This window comes from Triticum aestivum, chromosome 6A, assembly GCF_018294505.1.
Source record: "Triticum aestivum cultivar Chinese Spring chromosome 6A, IWGSC CS RefSeq v2.1, whole genome shotgun sequence".
NCBI lineage: Eukaryota > Viridiplantae > Streptophyta > Magnoliopsida > Poales > Poaceae > Triticum > Triticum aestivum.
The window spans coordinates 86,299,787-86,319,624 of NC_057809.1; positions in this window are offsets into that span (position 1 = coordinate 86,299,787).

Here is a 19,838-nt window from a genome sequence, read left to right on the forward strand (position 1 = left end):
GAGGAATCCTACTCCCACCGGGAGTAGGACTCCCCCCCTTTTCCTAGTTGGAATAGGATTCGGGAGGGGGAAAGAGGAGGGAGAGAAGGAAAGGGAGGGCGCCCCCCTCTCCTTGTCCTTTTCGGACTACGGGGGAGGGGCGCGTGGCCCAGCCCTGGCCGCCTCTCCTCTTCTCCGTAAAGGCCCACTAAGGCCCATTTACCTCCCGGGGGGTTCCGGTAACCTCCCGGTACTCCGGTAAAATCCCGATTTCACCCAGAACACTTCCAATATCCAAACATAGGCTTCCAATATATCAATCTTCATGTCTCGACCATTTTGAGACTCATCGTCACATCCGGGACTCCGAACAACCTTCGGTACATCAAAACATATAAACTCATAATATAACTGTCATCGTAACGTTAAGCGTGGGACCCTACGGGTTCGAGAACTATGTAGACATGACCGAGACACGTCTCTGGTCAATAGCCAATAGCGGAACCTGGATGCTCATATTGGCTCCTACATATTCTACGAAGATCTTTATCGGTCAAACCACATAACAACATACGTTTTCCCCTTTGTCATCGGTATGTTACTTGCCCGAGATTCGATCGTCGGTATCTCAATACCTAGTTCAATCTCGTTATCGGCAAGTCTCTTTACTCGTTCTGTAATACATCATCCCGCAACTAACTCATTAGTAGCAATGCTTGCAAGGCTTAAGTGATGTACATTACCGAGAGGGCCCAGAGACACCTCTCCGATATTCAGAGTGACAAATCCTAATCTCGAAATATGCCAACCCAACAAGTACCTTCGGAGACACTTGTAGAGCACCTTTATAATCACCCATTTACGTTATGACGTTTGGTAGCACACAAAGTGTTCCTCCGGTAAACGGTTGCATAATCTCATAGTCATAGGAACATGTATAAGTTATGAAGAAAGCAATAGCAACATACTAAACGATCGGGTGCTAAGCTAACGGAATGGGTCATGTCAATCACATCATTCTCCTAATGATGTGACCCCGTTAATTAAATGACAACTCATGTCTATGGTTAGGAAACATAACCATCTTTGATCAACGAGCTAGTCAAGTAGAGGCATACCAGTGACAATCTGTTTGTCTATGTATTCACACATGTATTATGTTTCCGGTTAATACAATTCTAGCATGAATAATAAACATTTATCATGATATAAGGAAATAAATAATAACTATATTATTGCCTCTAGGGCATATTTCCTTCAGTCTCCCACTTGCACTAGAGTCAATAATCTAGATTACACAGTAATGATTCTAACACCCATGGAGCCTTGGTGCTGATCATGTTTTGCTCGTGGAAGAGGCTTAGTCAATGGGTCTGCAACATTCAGATCCGTATGTATCTTGCAAATTTCTATGTCTCCCACCTGGACTAAATCCTGGATGGAACTGAAGCGTCTCTTGATGTGCTTGGTTCTCTTGTGAAATCTGGATTCCTTCGCCAAGGCAATTGCACCAGTATTGTCACAAAAGATTTTCATTGGACCCGATGCACTAGGTATGACACCTAGATCGGATATGAACTCCTTCATCCAGACTCCTTCATTTGCTGCTTCCGAAGCAGCTATGTACTCCGCTTCACATGTAGATCCTGCCACAATGCTTTGTTTAGAACTGCACCAACTGACAGCTCCACCGTTCAATGTAAACACGTATCCGGTTTGCGATTTAGAATCATCCGGATCAGTGTCAAAGCTTGCATCAACGTAACCGTTTACGATGAGCTCTTTGTCACCTCCATATACGAGAAACATATCCTTAGTCCTTTTCAGGTATTTCAGGATGTTCTTGACCGCTGTCCAGTGATCCACTCCTGGACACTTTGGAACCTCCCTGCTAGACTTATAGCAAGGCACACATCAGGTCTGGTACACAACATTGCATACATGATAGAGCCTATGGCTGAAGCATAGGGAACATCTTTCATTTTCTCTCTATCTTCTGCAGTGGTCGGGCATTGAGTCTTACTCAACTTCACACCTTGTAACACAGGCAAGAACCCTTTCTTTGCTTGATCCATTTTGAACTTCTTCAAAACTTTGTCAAGGTATGTGCTTTGTGAAAGTCCAATTAAGCGTCTTGATCTATCTCTATAGATCTTGATGCCCAATATATAAGCAGCTTCACCGAGGTCTTTCATTGAAAAACACTTATTCAAGTATCCCTTTATGCTATCCAGAAATTCTATATCATTTCCAATCAACAATATGTCGTCCACATATAATATTAGAAATGCTACAGAGCTCCCACTCACTTTCTTGTAAATACAGGCTTCTCCAAAAGTCTGTATAAAACCAAATGCTTTGATCACACTATCAAAGCATTTATTCCAACTCCGAGAGGCTTGCACCAGTTCATAAATGGATCGCTGGAGCTTGGACACTTTGTTAGCTCCCTTTGGATCGACAAAACCTTTTGGTTGCATCATATACAACTCTTCTTCTAGAAATCCATTCAGGAATGCAGTTTTGACATCCATCTGCCAAATTTCATAATCATAAAATGCGGCAATTGCTAACATGATTCGGACAGACTTAAGCATCGCTACGGGTGAGAAAGTCTCATCGTAGTCAATCCCTTGAACTTGTTGAAAACCTTTCACAACAAGTCGAGCTTGGTAGACAGTAACATTACCGTCAGCATCAGTCTTCTTCTTGAAGATCCATTTATTCTCAATTGCTTGCCGATCATCGGGCAAGTCAACCAAAGTCCACACTTTGTTCTCATACATGGATCCCATCTTAGATTTCATGGCCTCAAGCCATTTTGCGGAATCTGGGCTCACCATCGCTTCTTCATAGTTCGTAGGTTCATCATGATCTAGTAGCATGACTTCCAGAACAGGATTACCATACCACTCTGGTGCGGATCTTACTCCGGTTGATCTACGAGGTTCAATAGCAACTTGATATGAAGTTCCATGATCATCATCATTAACTTCCTCACTAATTGGTGTAGGAGTCACAGAAACCGGTTTCTGTGATGAACTACTTTCCAATAGAGGAGCAGGTATAGTTACCTCATCAAGTTCCACTTTCCTCCTACTCACTTCTTTCGAGAGAAACTCCTTCTCTAGAAAGGATCCATTCTTAGCAACGAATGTCTTGCCTTTGGATCTGTGATAGAAGGTGTACCCAACAGTTTCCTTTGGGTATCCTATGAAGACACATTTCTCCGATTTGGGTTCGAGCTTATCAGGTTGAAGATTTTTCACATAAGCATCGCAGCCCCAAACTTTCAGAAACGACAACTTTGGTTTCTTGCCAAACCACAGTTCATAAGGCGTCGTCTCAACGGATTTCGATGGTGCCCTATTTAATGTGAATGCGGCCGTCTCTAAAGCATAACCCCAAAATGATAGTGGTAAATCTGTAAGAGACATCATAGATCGCACCATATCTAGTAAAGTACGATTATGACGTTCGGACACACCATTACGCTGTGGTGTTCCGGGTGGCGTGAGTTGCGAAACTATTCTGCATTGTTTCAAATGTAGACCAAACTCGTAACTCAAATATTCTCCTCCACGATCAGATCGTAGAAACTTTATTTTCTTATTATGATGATTTTCAACTTCACTCTGAAATTCTTTGAACTTTTCAAATGTTTCAGACTTATGCTTCATTAAGTAGATATACCCATATCTGCTTAAATCATCTGTGAAGGTGAGAAAATAACGATATCCGCCACGAGCCTCAACATTCATCGGACCACATACATCTATATGTATGATTTCCAACAAATCTGTTGCTCTCTCCATAGTTCCGGAGAACGGCGTTTTAGTCATCTTGCCCATGAGGCACGGTTCGCAAGTACCAAGTGATTCATAATCAAGTGGTTCCAAAATTCCATCAGTATGGAGTTTCTTCATGTGCTTTACACCGATATGACCTAAACGGTAGTGCTACAAATAAGTTGCACTATCATTATCAACTCTGCATATTTTGGCTTCAACATTATGAATATGTGTATCACTACTATCGAGATTCATCAAAAATAGACCACTCTTCAAGGGTGCATGACCATAAAAGATATTACTCATATAAATAGAACAACCATTATTCTCTGATTTAAATGAATAACCGTCTCGCATTAAACAATATCCAGATATAATGTTCATGCTCAATGCTGGCACCAAATAACAATTATTTAGGTCTAATACTAATCCCGAAGGTAGATGTAGAGGTAGCGTGCCGACCACGATCACATCGACTTTGGAACCATTTCCCACGCGCATCGTCACCTCGTCCTTTGCCAGTGTTCACTTAATCCGTAGTCCCTGTTTCGAGTTGCAAATATTAGCAACAGAACCAGTATCAAATACCCAGGTGCTACTGCGAGCTCTAGTAAGGTACACATTAATAACATGTATATCACATATACCTTTGTTCACCTTGACATCCTTCTTATCCGCCAAATACTTGGGGTAGTTCCGCTTCCAGTGACCAGTCTGCTTGCAGTAGAAGCACTCAATCTCAAGCTTAGGTCCAGACTTGGGCTTCTTCACTTAGGCAGCAATTTGCTTGCTGTTCTTCTTGAAGTTCCCCTTCTTCCCTTTGCCCTTCTTGAAACTGGTGGTCTTACTGACCATCAACACTTGACGCTCCTTCTTGATTTCTACCTCCGCTGCCTTTAGCATTGCGAAGAGCTCGGGAATTGTCTTATCCATCCCTTGCATATTATAGTTCATCACGAAGCTCTTGTAGCTTGGTGGCAGTGATTGAACAACTCTGTTAATGACACTACCATCAGGAAGATTAACTCCCAGTTGAGTCAAGTGGTTGTGGTATCCAGACATTCTGAGTATATGTTCACTGACAAAACTATTCTCCTCCATCTTGCAGCTATAGAACTTATTGGAGACTTCATATCTCTCAATCCGGGCATTCTTTTGAAATATTAACTTCAACTCCTGGAACATCTCATATGCTCCATGACGTTCAAAACATCGTTGAAGTCCCGGTTCTAAGTCGTAAAGCATGGCACACTGAACTATCGAGTAGTCATCAACACGTGACTGCCAGGCATTCACAATGTCTGCAGTTGTTGGCGCAGGTGGTACACCTAGCGGTGCTTCCAGGACGTAATTCTTCTGAGCAGCAATGAGGATAATTCTCAAGTTACGGACCCAGTCCGTGTAATTGCTACCATCATCTTTCAACTATGCTTTCTCAAGGAACGCGTTAAAATTCAACGAAACAACAACACGGGCCATCTATCTACAATCAACCATAGACAAGCAAGATACTACCAGGTACTAAGTTCATGATAAATTTAAGTTCCATTAATCATATTACTTCAGAACTCCCACTTAGAAAGACATCCCTCTAATCTTCTAAGTGATCACGTGATCCAAATCAACTAAACCATAACCGATCATCACGTGAAATGGAGTAGTTTTTAATGGTGAACATCACTATGTTGATCATATCTACTATATGATTCACGCTCGACCTTTCGGTCTCGGTGTTCCGAGGCCATATCTGCATATGCTAGGCTCGTCAAGCTTAACCTGAGTATTCTGCGTGTGCAAAACTGGCTTGCACCCGTTGTAGATGGACGTAGAGCTTATCACACCCGATCATCACGTGGTGTCTGGGCACGACGAACTTTGGCAACGGTGCATACTCAGGGAGAACACCTTTTATCTTGAAATTTAGTGAGAGATCATCTTATAATGCTACCGCCAATCAAAGCAAGATAAGATGCATAAAAGATAAACATCACATGCAATCAATATAAGTGATATGATATGGCCATCATCATCTTGTGCTTGTGATCTCCATCTCCGAAGCACCGTCATGATCACCATCGTCACCGGCGCGACACCTTGATCTCCATCGTAGCATTGTTGTCGTCTTGCCAAACTTATGCTTCTATGACTATTGCTACTTCTTAGTGATAAAGTAAAGCATTACAGGGCGATTGCATTGCATACAATAAAGTGACAACCATATGGCTCCTGCCAGTTGCCGATAACTCGGTTACAAAACATGATCATCTCATACAATAAAATTTAGCATCATGTCTTGACCATATCACATCACAACATACCCTGCAAAAACAAGTTAGACGTCCTCTACTTTGTTGTCGCAAGTTTTACGTGGCTGCTACGGGCTTAGCAAGAACCGTTCTTACCTACGCATCAAAACCACAACGATATTTTGTCAAGTTGGTGCTGTTTTAACCTTCACAAGGACTGGGCGTAGCCACACTTGGTTCAACTAAAGTTGGAGAAACTGACACCCGCCATCCACCTTTGTGAAAAGCACGTCGGTAGAACCAGTCTCGCGTAAGCGTACGCGTAATGTCGGTCCGGGCCGCTTCATCCAACAATACAGTCGAACCAAAGTATGACATGCTGGTAAGCAGTATGACTTATTGTAGGATCGAAAGTATGTCTAGAGGGGGGTGATTAGACTACTTGACCAATTAAAAATCTATCTTTTTCCCAATTTTAGTCTTTGGCAGATTTTAGCTATCTCAGCACAAGTCAAGCAATCTTAACACCATTCAAGCAAGCATGCAAAGAGTCTATGAGCAGCGGAAAGTATAGCATGCAACTTGCAAGAATGTAAAGGGAAGGGTTTGGAGAATTCAAACGCAATTGGAGACATGGATGTTTTTGTCGTGGTTCCGATAGGTGGTGCTATCGTACATCCACGTTGATGGAGACTTCAACCCACGAAGGGTAACAGTTGCGCGAGTCCATGGAGGGCTCCACCCACGAAGGGTCCACAAAAAAGCAACCTTGTCTATCCCATCATGGCCATCACCCACGAAGGACTTGCCTCACTAGCGGTAGATCTTCACAAAGTAGGCGATCTCCTTGCCCTTACAAACTCCTTGGTTCAACTCCACAATCTTTGTCGGAGGCTCCCAAGTGACACCTAGCCAATCTAGGAGACACCACTCTCAAAGAAGTAACAAATGGTGTGTTGATGATGAACTCCTTGCTCTTGTGCTTCAAATGATAGTCTCCCCAACACTCAACTCTCTCTCACAGGATATGGATTTGGTGGAAAGAAGATTTGAGTGGAAAGCAACTTGGGGAAGGCTAGAGATCAAGATTCATATGGTGAGAATGGAATATCTTGGCCTCAAAACATGAGTAGGTGGTTCTCTCTCAGAAAATGTGTATTGGAAGTGTAGGTATGTTCTGATGGCTCTCTCCACGAATGAAGAGTGGATGGAGGGGTATATATAGCCTCCACACAAAAACTAACCATTACACACAATTTACCAATCTCGGTGAGACCGAATTGAGAAACTCGGTTAGACCGATTTAGCAAACCTAGTGACCGTTAGGATTTTCGGTGAGACTGAGATGCAGCTCGGTAGGACCAATATGGTTGTTGGGGGACGTAGCAGAATTTCAAAATTTTCTACGCATCATCAAGATCGATCTATGGAGACATCTAGCAACGAGAGGGAGAGGAGTGCATCTACATACCCTTGTAGATCGCAAGCGGAAGCGTACAAGAGAACGGGGTTGATGGAGTCATACTCGTCATGATCCAAATCACCGATGACCGAGCGCCGAACGGACGGCACCTCCGCGTTCAACACACGTATGGTTGGGAGAGACGTCTCCTCCTTCTTAATCCAGCAAGGGAAGGAGAGGTTGATGGAGATCCAGTAACACGACGGCGTGGTGGTGGAAGTAGCGGGATCCCGGCAGGGCTTCACCAAGCGCAAGCGGGGAGGAAGAGGTGTCACGGGAGGGAGGGAGGCGCCAGGGACTTGGGGTCGGCTGCCCTCCCTCCCCTCCACTGTATATAGGGGCCAGGGGGGCGCCGTCCCCCTTGTAGATCCCATCTAGGGAGGGGCGGCGGCCAAGGGGGGGGGACTTGCCCCCCAAGTTTGGTGGGGCGCCCCCCACCCCCAGGGTTTCCAACCCTAGGCGCAGGAGGAGGCCCATGGGGGGGAGCACCAGCCCACCAGGGGCTGGTTCCCTTCCCACTTCAGCCCATGGGGCCCTCCGCGATAGGTGGCTCCACCCGGTGGACCCCCGAGACCCTTCTAGTGGTCCCGGTACAATACCGATGACTCCCAAAACTTTCCCGGTGGCCGAAACTGGACTTCCTATATACAAATCTTTACCTCCGGACCATTCCAGAACTCCTCGTGACGTCCGGGATCTCATCCGGGACTCTGAACAACTTTCGGGTTACCGCATACTAATATCTCTACAACCCTAGCATCACCGAACCTTAAGTGTGTAGACCCTACGGGTTCGGGAACCATGCAGACATGACCGAGACAACTCTCTGGCCAATAACCAACAGTGGGATCTGGATACCCATGTTGGCTCCCACATATTCCACGATGATCTCATCGGATGAACCACAATGTCGAGGATTCAATCAATCCCGTATTCAATTCCCTTTGTCAGTCGGTACGTTACTTGCCCGAGATTCGATCGTTGGTATCCCAATACCTCGTTCAATCTCGTTACCGGCAAGTCACTTTACTCATTCTGCAACACATCATCCCGTGACCAACCCTTAGTCACATTGAGCTCATTACGATGATGTCTTACCGAGTGGGCCCAGAGATACCTCTCCGTCATGCGGAGTGACAAATCCCAGTCTCGATTCATGCCAACCCAACAGACACTTTCGGAGATACCCGTAGTGCACCTTTATAGTCACCCAGTTACGTTGTGACGTTTGGCACACCCAAAGTATTCCTACAGTATCCGGGAGTTGCACAATCTCATGGTCTAAGGAAAGGATACTTGACATTAGAAAAGCTCTAGCAGACGAACTACACGATCTTGTGCTATGCTTAAGATTGGGTCTTGTCCATCACATCATTCTCCTAATGATGTGATCCCGTTATCAATGACATCTAATGTCCATAGTCAGGAAACCATGACTATCTGTTGATCAACGAGCTAGTCAACTAGAGGCTCACTAGGGACATGTTGTGGTCTATGTATTCACACATGTATTATGATTTCCGGATAACACAATTATAGCATGAACAATAGACAATTATCATGAACAAGGAAATGTAATAATAACCATTTTATTATTGCCTCTAGGGCATATTTCCAACAGTCTCCCACTTGCACTAGAGTCAATAATCTAGCTACATTGTGATGAATCGAACACCCATAGAGTTCTGGTGTTGATCATGTTTTGCTCGAGGAAGAGGTTTAGTCAACGGATCTGCGACATTCAGGTCCGTATGCACTTTACAAATATCTATGTCTCCATTTTAAACATTTTCACGAATGGAGTTGAAGTGACGCTTGATATGTCTGGTCTTCGTGTGAAACCTGGGCTCCTTGGCAAGGGCAATAGCTCCAGTGTTGTCACTGAAGAGTCATTGGGCCCGACGTATTGGGAATAACTCCTAGGTCGGTAATGAACTCCTTCACCCAGATTGCTTCTTGTGCTGCCTCCGAGGCTGCCATGTACTCCGCTTCACATGTAGATCCCGCCATGATGCTTTGCTTGCAACTGCACCAGCTGACTGCCCCACCATTCAAAATATACACGTATCCAGTTTGTGACTTAGAGTCATCCAGATCTGTGTCGAAGCTAGCATCGACGTAACCCTTTACGACGAGCTCTTCGTCACCTCCATAGACGAGAAACATATCCTTAGTCCTTTTCAGGTACTTCAGGATATTCTTGACCGCTGTCCAGTGTTCCATGCCGGGATTACTTTGGTACCTTCCTACCAAACTTACGGCAAGGTTAATATCAGGTCTGGTACACATCATAGCATACATGATAGACCCTATGGCCGAGGCATATGGGACGACACTCATCTTTTCTCTATCTTCTGCCGTGGTCGGACATTGAGCCGTACTCAATCTCATACCTTGCAATACATGCAAGAACCCCTTCTTGGACTGATCCATATTGAACTTCTTCAATATCTTGTCAAGGTACGTACTTTGTGAAAGACCAATGAGGCGTCTCAATCTATCTCTATAGATCTTGATGCCTAATATATAAGCAACTTCTCCAAGGTCCTTCATTGAAAAACACTTGTTCAAGTAGGCCTTTATGCTTTCCAAAGAATTCTATATCATTTCCCATCAATAGTATGTCATCCACATATAATATGAGAAATGCTACAGAGCTCCCACTCACTTTCTTGTAAACACAGCCTTCTCCATAAGTCTGCGTAAACCCAAATGCTTTGATCATCTCATCAAATCGAATGTTCCAACTCTGAGATGCTTGCACCAGCTCATAGATTGAGTGTTGGAGCTTTCACACCTTGTCAGCATTCTTAGGATCGACAAAACCTTCCGGCTGCATCATATACAATTCTTCCTTAAGGAAACCATTAAGGAATGCCGTTTTGACGTCCATTTGCCATATCTCATAATCATAGAATGCGACAATTGCTAACATGATTCGGACGGACTTCAGCTTCGCTACGGGTGAGAAAGTCTCATCGTAGTCAACCCCATGAACTTGTCGATAACCCTTAGCGACAAGCCGAGCCTTATAGATGGTCACATTACCATCCGCGTCTGTCTTCTTCTTAAAGATCCATTTATTTTATATGGCTCGCCGATTATCGGGAAAGTCAGTCAAAGTCCATACTTCATTTTCATACATGGATCCTATCTCGGATTTCATGACTTCCAGCCATTTGTCGGAATCTGGGCCCACCATCGCTTCTTCATAGTTCAAAGGTTCACCATTGTGTAACAACATGATTTCCAAGACAGGGTTGCCGTACCACTCTGGTGCGGAATGTGTCCTTATGGACCTTCGAAGTTCAGTAGCAACTTGATCTCAAGTTTCATGATCATCATCATTAACTTCCTCCCTAGTTGGTGCAGGCACCGCAGGAACAATTTCTTGAGCTGCGCCACTCTCCGGTTCAAGAGGCAATACTTCATCAAGTTCTACTTTCCTCCCACTTACTTCTTTCGAGAGAAACTCTTTCTCTAGAAAGGATCCATTCTTGGCAACAAAGGTCTTGCCTTAGGATCTAAGATAGAAGTTATATCCAATAGTTTCTTTAGGGTATCCTATGAAGACGCATTTTTCCGATTTGGGTTCGAGCTTTTCAGGTTGAAGTTTCTTGACATAAGCATCGCATCCCCAAACTTTCAGAAACGACAGCTTAGGTTTCTTGCCAAACCACAATTCATACGGTGTCATCTCAACGGATTTCGACGGAGCCCTATTTAAAGTGAATGCGGTAGTCTCTATAGCACAACCCCAAAATGATAGCGGTAGATCGGTAAGAGACATCATAGATCGTACCATATCCAATAGGGTGCGATTACGACGTTTGGACACACCATTACGCTGTGGTGTTCCAGGCGGCGTGAGTTGTGAAACTATTCCACATTTCCTTAAGTACGTACCAAATTCGTGACTCAAATATTCTCCCCCATGATCTGATCGTAAGAACTTGATTTTCCTGTCACGTTGATTCTCAACCTCACTCTGAAATTCCTTGAACTTTTCAAAGGTCTCAGACTTGTGTTTCATTAAGTAGACATACCCATATCTACTTAAGTCATCAGTGAGGGTGAGGACATAAGGATAGCCACTGCGAGCCTCAACGCTCATTGGACCGCACACATCAGTATGTATGATTTCCAATAAGTTGGTTGCTCGCTCCATTGTTCCTGAGAACGGAGTCTTGGTCATTTTACCCATGAGGCATGGTTCGCACGTGTCAAATGATTCGTAATCAAGAGACTCTAAAAGTCCATCTGCATGGAGCTTCTCCATGCGTTTGACACCTATCTGACCAAGGCGGCAGTGCCACAAGTATGTGGGACTATCATTATCAACCTTACATCTTTTGGTATTCACACTATGAATATGTGTAGCATTATGCTCGAGATTCATTAAGAATAAACCATTCACCATCGGAGCATGACTATAAAACATATCTCTCATATAAATAGAACAACCATTATTCTCGGATTTAAATGAGTAGCCATCTCATATTAAACGAGATCCTGATACAATGTTCATGCTCAAAGCTGGCACTAAATAACAATTATCGAGGTTTAAAATTAATCCCGTAGGTAAATGCAGAGGTAGCGTTCCGACGGCGATCACATCGACCTTGGAACCATTCCCGACGCGCATCGTCACCTCGTCCTTCGCCAGTCTCCGTTTATTCCGCAGTTCCTATTTTGAGTTACAAATATGAGCAACTGCACCGGTATCAAATACCCAGGAGCTACTACGAGCGCTGGTAAGGTACACATCAATAACATGTATATCACATATACCTTTGATATTGCCGGCCTTATTTTCCGCTAAGTACTTGGGGCAGTTCCGCTTCCAGTGACCGTTTCCCTTGCAATAAAAGCACTCAGTCTCAGGCTTGGGTCCATTCTTTGACTTCTTTCCGGCAGCTTGCTTACCGGGCGTGGCAACTCCCTTGCTGTCCTTCTTGAAGTTCCTTTTACCCTTGCCTTTCTTGAACTTAGTGGTTTTATTCACCATCAACACTTGATGTTCCCTTTTGATTTCCACCTCCGCTGATTTCAGCATTGAATATACCTCAGGAATGGTCTTTTCTATCCCCTGCATATTGAAAGTTCATCACAAAGCTCTTGTAGCTAGGTGGGAGCGACTGAAGGCTTCTGTCAACGACCGCATCATCCGGGAGATTAACTCCCAACTGAGACAAGCGGTTATGCAGCCCAGACATTTTGAGTATGTGCTCGCTGACAGAACCGTTCTCCTCCATCTTACAACTGTAGAACTTGTCGGAGACTTCATATCTCTCGACCCGGGTGATGGTGTCCTGAACTAGGGGGTACTCACCACGTCATCCCCAATCTGTTAGATTGGGCCGAGGACCCCCATGGCCGTATACTCATGGGCCAGTTCAGACAGCTGCCACATACAAGGAAGATTCCACAAGACTTAGCGATCAAGACAAGGACTCCTCCCCACCGGCGTATTCGGCTAGGACTCTTGTTATCCTAGGCCTCTGGTGCATTATATAAACCGAGGCCAGGCTAGTCGATAGATCATATACAACATAGAATCATACCGTAGGCTAGCTTCTAGGATTTATAGATCTACTCTTGTACTACCCATATCATCAATATCAATCAAACAAGACGTAGGGTTTTACCTCCATCAAGAGGGCCCGAACCTGGGTAAAACATCATGTCCCCTGCCTCCTGTTACCATCCGCCTTAGACGCACAGTTCGTGACCCCCTACCCGAGATCCGCTGGTTTTGACACCAACATTGGTGCTTTCATTGAGAGTTCCGCTGTGTGTTCGACAAAAGGTTGATGGCTCGCTTGCAGATCAACTGCGACTTCAGCATCTTCGTCACCAGCTTGACTGGTCACCTTGGTTCGACAAAGGACTGCGCTCTACCTCCGGTCGTCATGTTCGGACGAGGACCTTTATAAACATCAACTCCGATCTCTATCAAGATCATGGAGGAATCATCCAGGGAGCCCGGGGGCTCAACGTCAACATTGCCCTCGGGCGACCGTGCTGTTTTTCTGGACAACAAACTTGTGTCCGCCGCCACCGCCTCCTCAAGTGTCTTTTTAACGATTGCTTTGGTGGAATTATGCGAAATTGAGTCTACAACAACCCTGGAAAATTTCATCGAGTTCCGATGGAGGAATCTCAGGCAATCCACGATATACCGGAGCCCTGTCAAATCTGGACGGGAATCTGGACGAGTTTAGGGCGTGGTGTCCAGCTTCTAGCTCGGCCTTCCTTTGGAATATCCAACCGTTGATCAGCTGAGGAATTCCTATATCTACCACCTCTTAAAATTTCAGCTCGATCTGACCGTCCAAACTCCGGGAACCTTCTGATTAGTGCATCACTTTTCGGATCTGTTTTCTGCGCGAAAACGAATCCGGCCCGAGTTCGTCTTTTTTATGAACGGGATTTCAGACATCCTTTTGAAGGGGGTTTTGTATGGGGTATTGTGTTTTGTTCCCGAACACATCCCACTAACTTTAAGATCTTTGGAACATGATCTTCAACATCATGCTGGTGTCAAATCAGTCCGACAATATTACTCCATGGCTGCCGACCTGTGCTAGACACGTCGTCACTTTGTTGAGCTGAGCTCAACTTCTTCGGATCATCATCTCGGCAAGCCGAATAAGAGTCCGACATCGCGAAGGATAAATCATCACCAACATCGCCACCCTAGGATTACACGGAACGGGCATACAGGCATCATCGCACGGTCGCTTCATCAAGCCGGCATCGACCACGTCACGACCTGCATCGACAGGGCCGCACTATTGCTTCTTCAAGCTGGTGTCCATCACGCCGACCTACTTCGACTCATCGGCTGACATCGAGGCTTCGACGTCTTGGCTGAACCGGGGGCTTCGCCATCTCTTCATCAACCTACTCCGGACACTTCGGCGTCACTAGCCGACCAGCCCCGTCACGTTAGCTGGACCGAGGACTTTGCCTCGGCGAGCCTACCTTTGACAGCATTGCCATGCCGTCGTTTTATCGCCCATCAGGCAATGCGGATCGAGTCCCAATTTTGGGAATCACCTTCCTTCAGATTGCTACAACAAATAAACTAGGTGCTATTAATCCCAATATTTTTTGCTTGTTTGGGTTCATTTTTCCCAAGGAATTATTACTCTGGCTTGTCCATCATATGTACACAGGTCTATCAAATGGTGGCCGCATTAACGACGGTCGTGTGGTGGTTCAGTCAGTTTCCGTACATAGTCTGGCGAACGCCGCATCCGGAACTTGGACCGACCTGTGAATTCAGGCTTTGCCACACCTTTACCGCATCATGCCGATGTCCTGCGTCGACATTGACTTCGGCGCCAGGCCATATTTCTTTTATTACTCACTTTGCATAAATTATTTATTATGCAACGTTTTTTTAACTATTATTATTACTATTATCTCCGGTTTGCACTATTTTTTGTGCACAGGAAAATGATCCGGGGACTTCGGCGTCACTCTGCCGGTCTGCATTGACCGTGCTATGTCACCACTTCGGCGTGTCGAGCTCTCCGCTCCGCCACCTCGGGACCGGCTTGGGGGATGGAACCTTGTCCCGCATCAAGCTCGGACCGTGTCATCAATGCCGAATACATTAACCAGCTAAGTCGCTTTCATGCTCAAAGTTTTAATTTTTAACTTGTGTTCGGTTCGACCAAGCATTATACTTTTTTGGAAAAAAGTTGCTTGTAAAAAATTTCCTTGTCCAAACTTTGTTTGTGACACACATATTCAAATACCCCGTTTATTTGGGGGCTTCCTTTATGAAGCTTTTCCTCTTGCATATGATTATACTTGTACGGCTTCGTTCCTTGTTCGTGTATTACGCCACAATATGCACCATATTGACTTAAGCGATTTGCAAGCTGGGTTGCCTGGCTCCTGTGCTTACCCCTACGTTCCCGATTGTTCGGCTAGGGAGTAAAGGGAGCACCTCTGCGATTGTCACGACCGGGTCCTCCGAGCTCTGACCTCAGACTGGGTGAAGCCGAAAGCTAGCGCTCTTATTGTTTTCAATCATGGTCGGCACACAACGGAACTCATGAGTACAAAAAATCTATTGCACAAGTCTCATAATAATAATGAGCACCGAAGAAAGGTATCGGTGGGGGTACTATTTTCTTCGAAGATGCTTCTTACACTTCGTCTGTAATATAGCATAAGTTCCCTGAGCGCGCTTTGTCTGTTACAGCCTTATGGCCTGGTTGCCTGGTTATCGGAAACATTGTTGATATTCTCGACAGGTGGAGTACATAACACTTTTCGGTCCTTGACCGAAGAGGGAGAAGCCGACGGTCGGTTAAGACGCGTTTAAAGTTCGGTTGAACAAAGATATGATATAAGTACTTCGATACATACAATCATTATGCATAAAACCTTTTACCCAAGTCACTTGGGGGCTATTAAAATTTATATGAGCTATTTTATAGCAAATGTGTTTTCTTCTTGGTCGTTGCAAAGTCTTTTTCTATTGCTCCTTTTTTGATATGAGTGTGTGGTCAATAGCCATTTAACCCATTTTCTCTCTAGTGACCGCTCGAGTTTAGTTCGCTAAACTGGTCTAACGAGAAGCACTCCGCCTTCGGGATAGGAGGCTGCAGCCGTAGGCTGACCTGCTTGAAGTCTTGAGATCGGATGTGTAATGTTAAAGCATGACAAAAGCACTCTTTTTTTGTAAGACCAATTTTCGAATTGACACCGAACACTTGATCTTGTTCGGACATCAAGTTTTTACTGATGTTTTTTGGTTTTCCAAGCTCATGGCACTTTTAAACTATTTGTGTGTTTTCAGCATAAGTCTCGTAGTGCAATGCCAGACACCTTTATAGATTCGGCAAAAATATTCTCGGATATTGCTATATATGCATCGGTTTCGAATTGTGTCTTCGGTCAATAGTTGGGTTGCCCGGCTCCTGCACTTGCTTCCTACGTTCCGCTTTGTTCGGCTAGGCGTGCAAAGGGAGAACCACTGCGATTGTGCTTCCAGCTCACATGGTTAAGCACCTCAGTGGAGAAAGCCGAAAACTGACTGTCACAATAAGCATAAACTGGTCAGCGATCCGATGACTGTGTTAAAACGATGGGCCACTCATAACAATGGCCGAAGTGTTTACGGCTCGACCTCGACTGTCGCCGAACACTACCGGGGGCTATTAACTGGCCTCCCAAACTAAATCCTCGATATTTTGCTTTTACATTAGAGCTGAGGTTTCATGATCATGCTTAGCATGACAACCCAAAGAAAGGAACCGATAGCGGGACTATTTTCTTTGCAAGACATTTCTTATGTTAAACAGTAATATAACATATCTCTCTACGTACCTTTGTTTATAAAACCATATGGCTAGATTGCCTTGTTTGTTGTAAATATTTGCCCTCATAAAGGCTTTATAAAGTAGAACAAACAGAGGTGGAAGCCGATGGTCGGTCAACAAAGTTTTGTATGCGGATCCGAGCATTAATGACGTAAAGTTATTGGATACACAGAGTCATTACACATAATTTGTGATTTTACTATGGAAATCAATCCTTAATTCGGCCACCCGTGCCCGCATTAAGGCTCGGGGGCTACTGGGCTTCGGGCTTATTATTAAAAAATATTAAAGGGGCACATCGATCCCCTGATCTGGTGTTGCCACCCGACCAGTGTCTCGGGGGCTACTGCATTGCCTGTCCAATGCAGAAAATTTTAAGTGTAATACAGTTTCCGAGGAGATTTTGATCCTCAGGTTGGTTGGCCGCACCCAACCTGAGTCTTGAGGACTGAGCACGCCGCTTTTTGTGTCCCGAAGTATTCTGCCGAGCTAGGACTTGATCCTCAGACCGATTTTGCAAATCAACCTGAGTCTCAGCGGCTACTGGGATCAACGGTCTTATGTCATCCTTCATGTGCATCTCGAGTTTTAGACCGATACCCACCTTGAGGGCTACTGGCTATATATCTCGGCAGAGAATAAATTGCACCAATCAAAAATATTGACAAAAATCGGCCCACATTCGGGGTGGTGCACCACCTCGGAAGCAGTCCGGCATAAAGCTCGGGCGCTAGTGGCTGGCTCCATAGAGGGCATTTCCGGCATTAAGCTCGGCTAAACTCCTTCAAACTTCTTTGAACCAAGGTGATTTACGACACCTCGGATACAGTCCGGCGTTGGAGCTCGGACACATAGTCCAGCATTGGAGCTCGGATACAGTCCGGCGTTGGAGCTCGGATACATAGTCCGGCGTTGGAGCTCGGATACATTCCGGCATTAGAGCTGGGAAGCGGTCCGACGTTGGTGCTCGGCTGCAAAAGATACCTCGAATGTAGTCCGGCGTTGGAGCTCGGACGCAAGAGGACGCTGCCGCCCGGGAACAACTTCAAACCTGACGTGTGGCATAAAAATAACAAGGCATTAATAAAGGACGGAAACTTAAAAGGGATCATCGGATAGCCGACGTGTAAAGTCGTCGAATGCATTTCGGCGATCCTCAAGATCGAAGATGAGAAGATTTGTTGAACCAGTTTTCAAGACTGATGACCGAAGATGAAGAACGGTTCGGAAGAATCGAGGAGCGTCCCTAACTTGAAGACCAGTTCAGGGGGCTACTGATGGTGTCCTGGACTAGGGGGTACTCACCACGTCATCCCCCGATCTGTTAGATTGGGCCGAGGACCCCCATGGCCGTATACTCATGGGCCAGTTCGGACAGCTGCCGCATACAAGGAAGATTCCACAAGACTTGGCGATCAAGACAAGGACTCCACCCCACCGGCATATTTGGCTAGGACTCTTGTTATCCTAGGCCTCTGGTGCATTATATAAACCGAGGCCAGGCTAGTCGATAGATCATATACAACATACAATCATACCGTAGGCTAGCTTCTAGGGTTTAGCCTCTCCGATCTCATGGTAGATCTACTCTTGTACTACCCATATCATCAATATCAATCAAGCAGGACGTAGGGTTTTACCACCATCAAGAGGGCCCGAACCTGGGTAAAACATCGTGTCCCCTGCCTCCTGTTACCATCCGCCTTAGACGCACAATTCGGGACCCCCTAACAGAGATCCGCTGGTTTTGACACCGACAACGGGCGTGAGCTTGGAAAACCATTTTGAGCTCTTGGAACATCTCATAGGCTCCGTGTTGCTCAAAATGCTTTTGGAGCCCTAGTTCTAAGCTGTAAATCATGCCGCATTGAACCAGGGAGTAATCATCACTACGCGTCTGCCAAGCGTTCATAACGTCTTGTTCTGCAGGGAAAACAGGTGCTTCACCTAGCGGTGCATCAAGGACATATGCTTTCCTGGCAGCTATGAGGATAATCCTCAGGTTACGGACCCAGTCCGTGTAGTTGCTGCCATCGTCTTTCAGCTTGGTTTTCTCTAGGAATGCGTTGAAGTTGAGGGCAACATTAGCGTGGGCCATTTGATCTACAAGACATATTGGAAAGATTTTAGACTATGTTCAAGATAATTAAGTTCATCTAATCAAATTATTTAATGAACTCCCACTCAGATAGACATCCCTCTAGTCATCTAAGTGATACATGATTCGAGTCAACTAGGCCGTGTCTGATCATCACGTGAGACGGACTAGTCATCATCGGTGAACATTTTCATGTTGATCGTATCTTCTATACGACTCATGTTCGACCTTTCGGTCTTCCGTGTTCCGAGGCCATGCCTGTACATGCTAGGCTCGTTAAGTCAACCTAAGTGTATTGCGTGTGTAAATCTGACTTACACCCGTTGTATGCGAACGTTAGAACCTATCACACCCGATCATCACATGGTGCTTCAGAACAACGGACCTTAGCAACGGTGCACAGTTAGGGGGAACACTTTCTTGAAATTATTGCGAGGGATCATCTTATTTATGCTACCGTCGTTCTAAGCAAATAAGATGTAAAACATGATAAACATCACATGCAACCAAATAGTGACATGATATGGCCAATATCATTTTGCTCCTTTTGATCTCCATCTTCGGGGCACCATGATCATCGCCGTCACCGGCATGACACCATGATCTCCATCATCATGATCTCCATCATCGTGTCTTCATGAAGTTGTCTCGTCAACTATTACTTCTACTACTATGGCTAATGGTTAGTGATAAAGTAAAGTAATTACATGACATTTATGTTAACACGCAGGTCATAAATAAATTAAGACAACTCCTATGGCTCCTGCCGGTTGTCATACTCATCGACATGCAAGTCGTGATTCCTATTACAAGAACATGATCAATCTCATACATCACATATATCATTCATCACATCCTTTTGGCCATATCACATCACATGGCATATGCTGCAAAAACAAGTTAGACGTCCTCTAATTG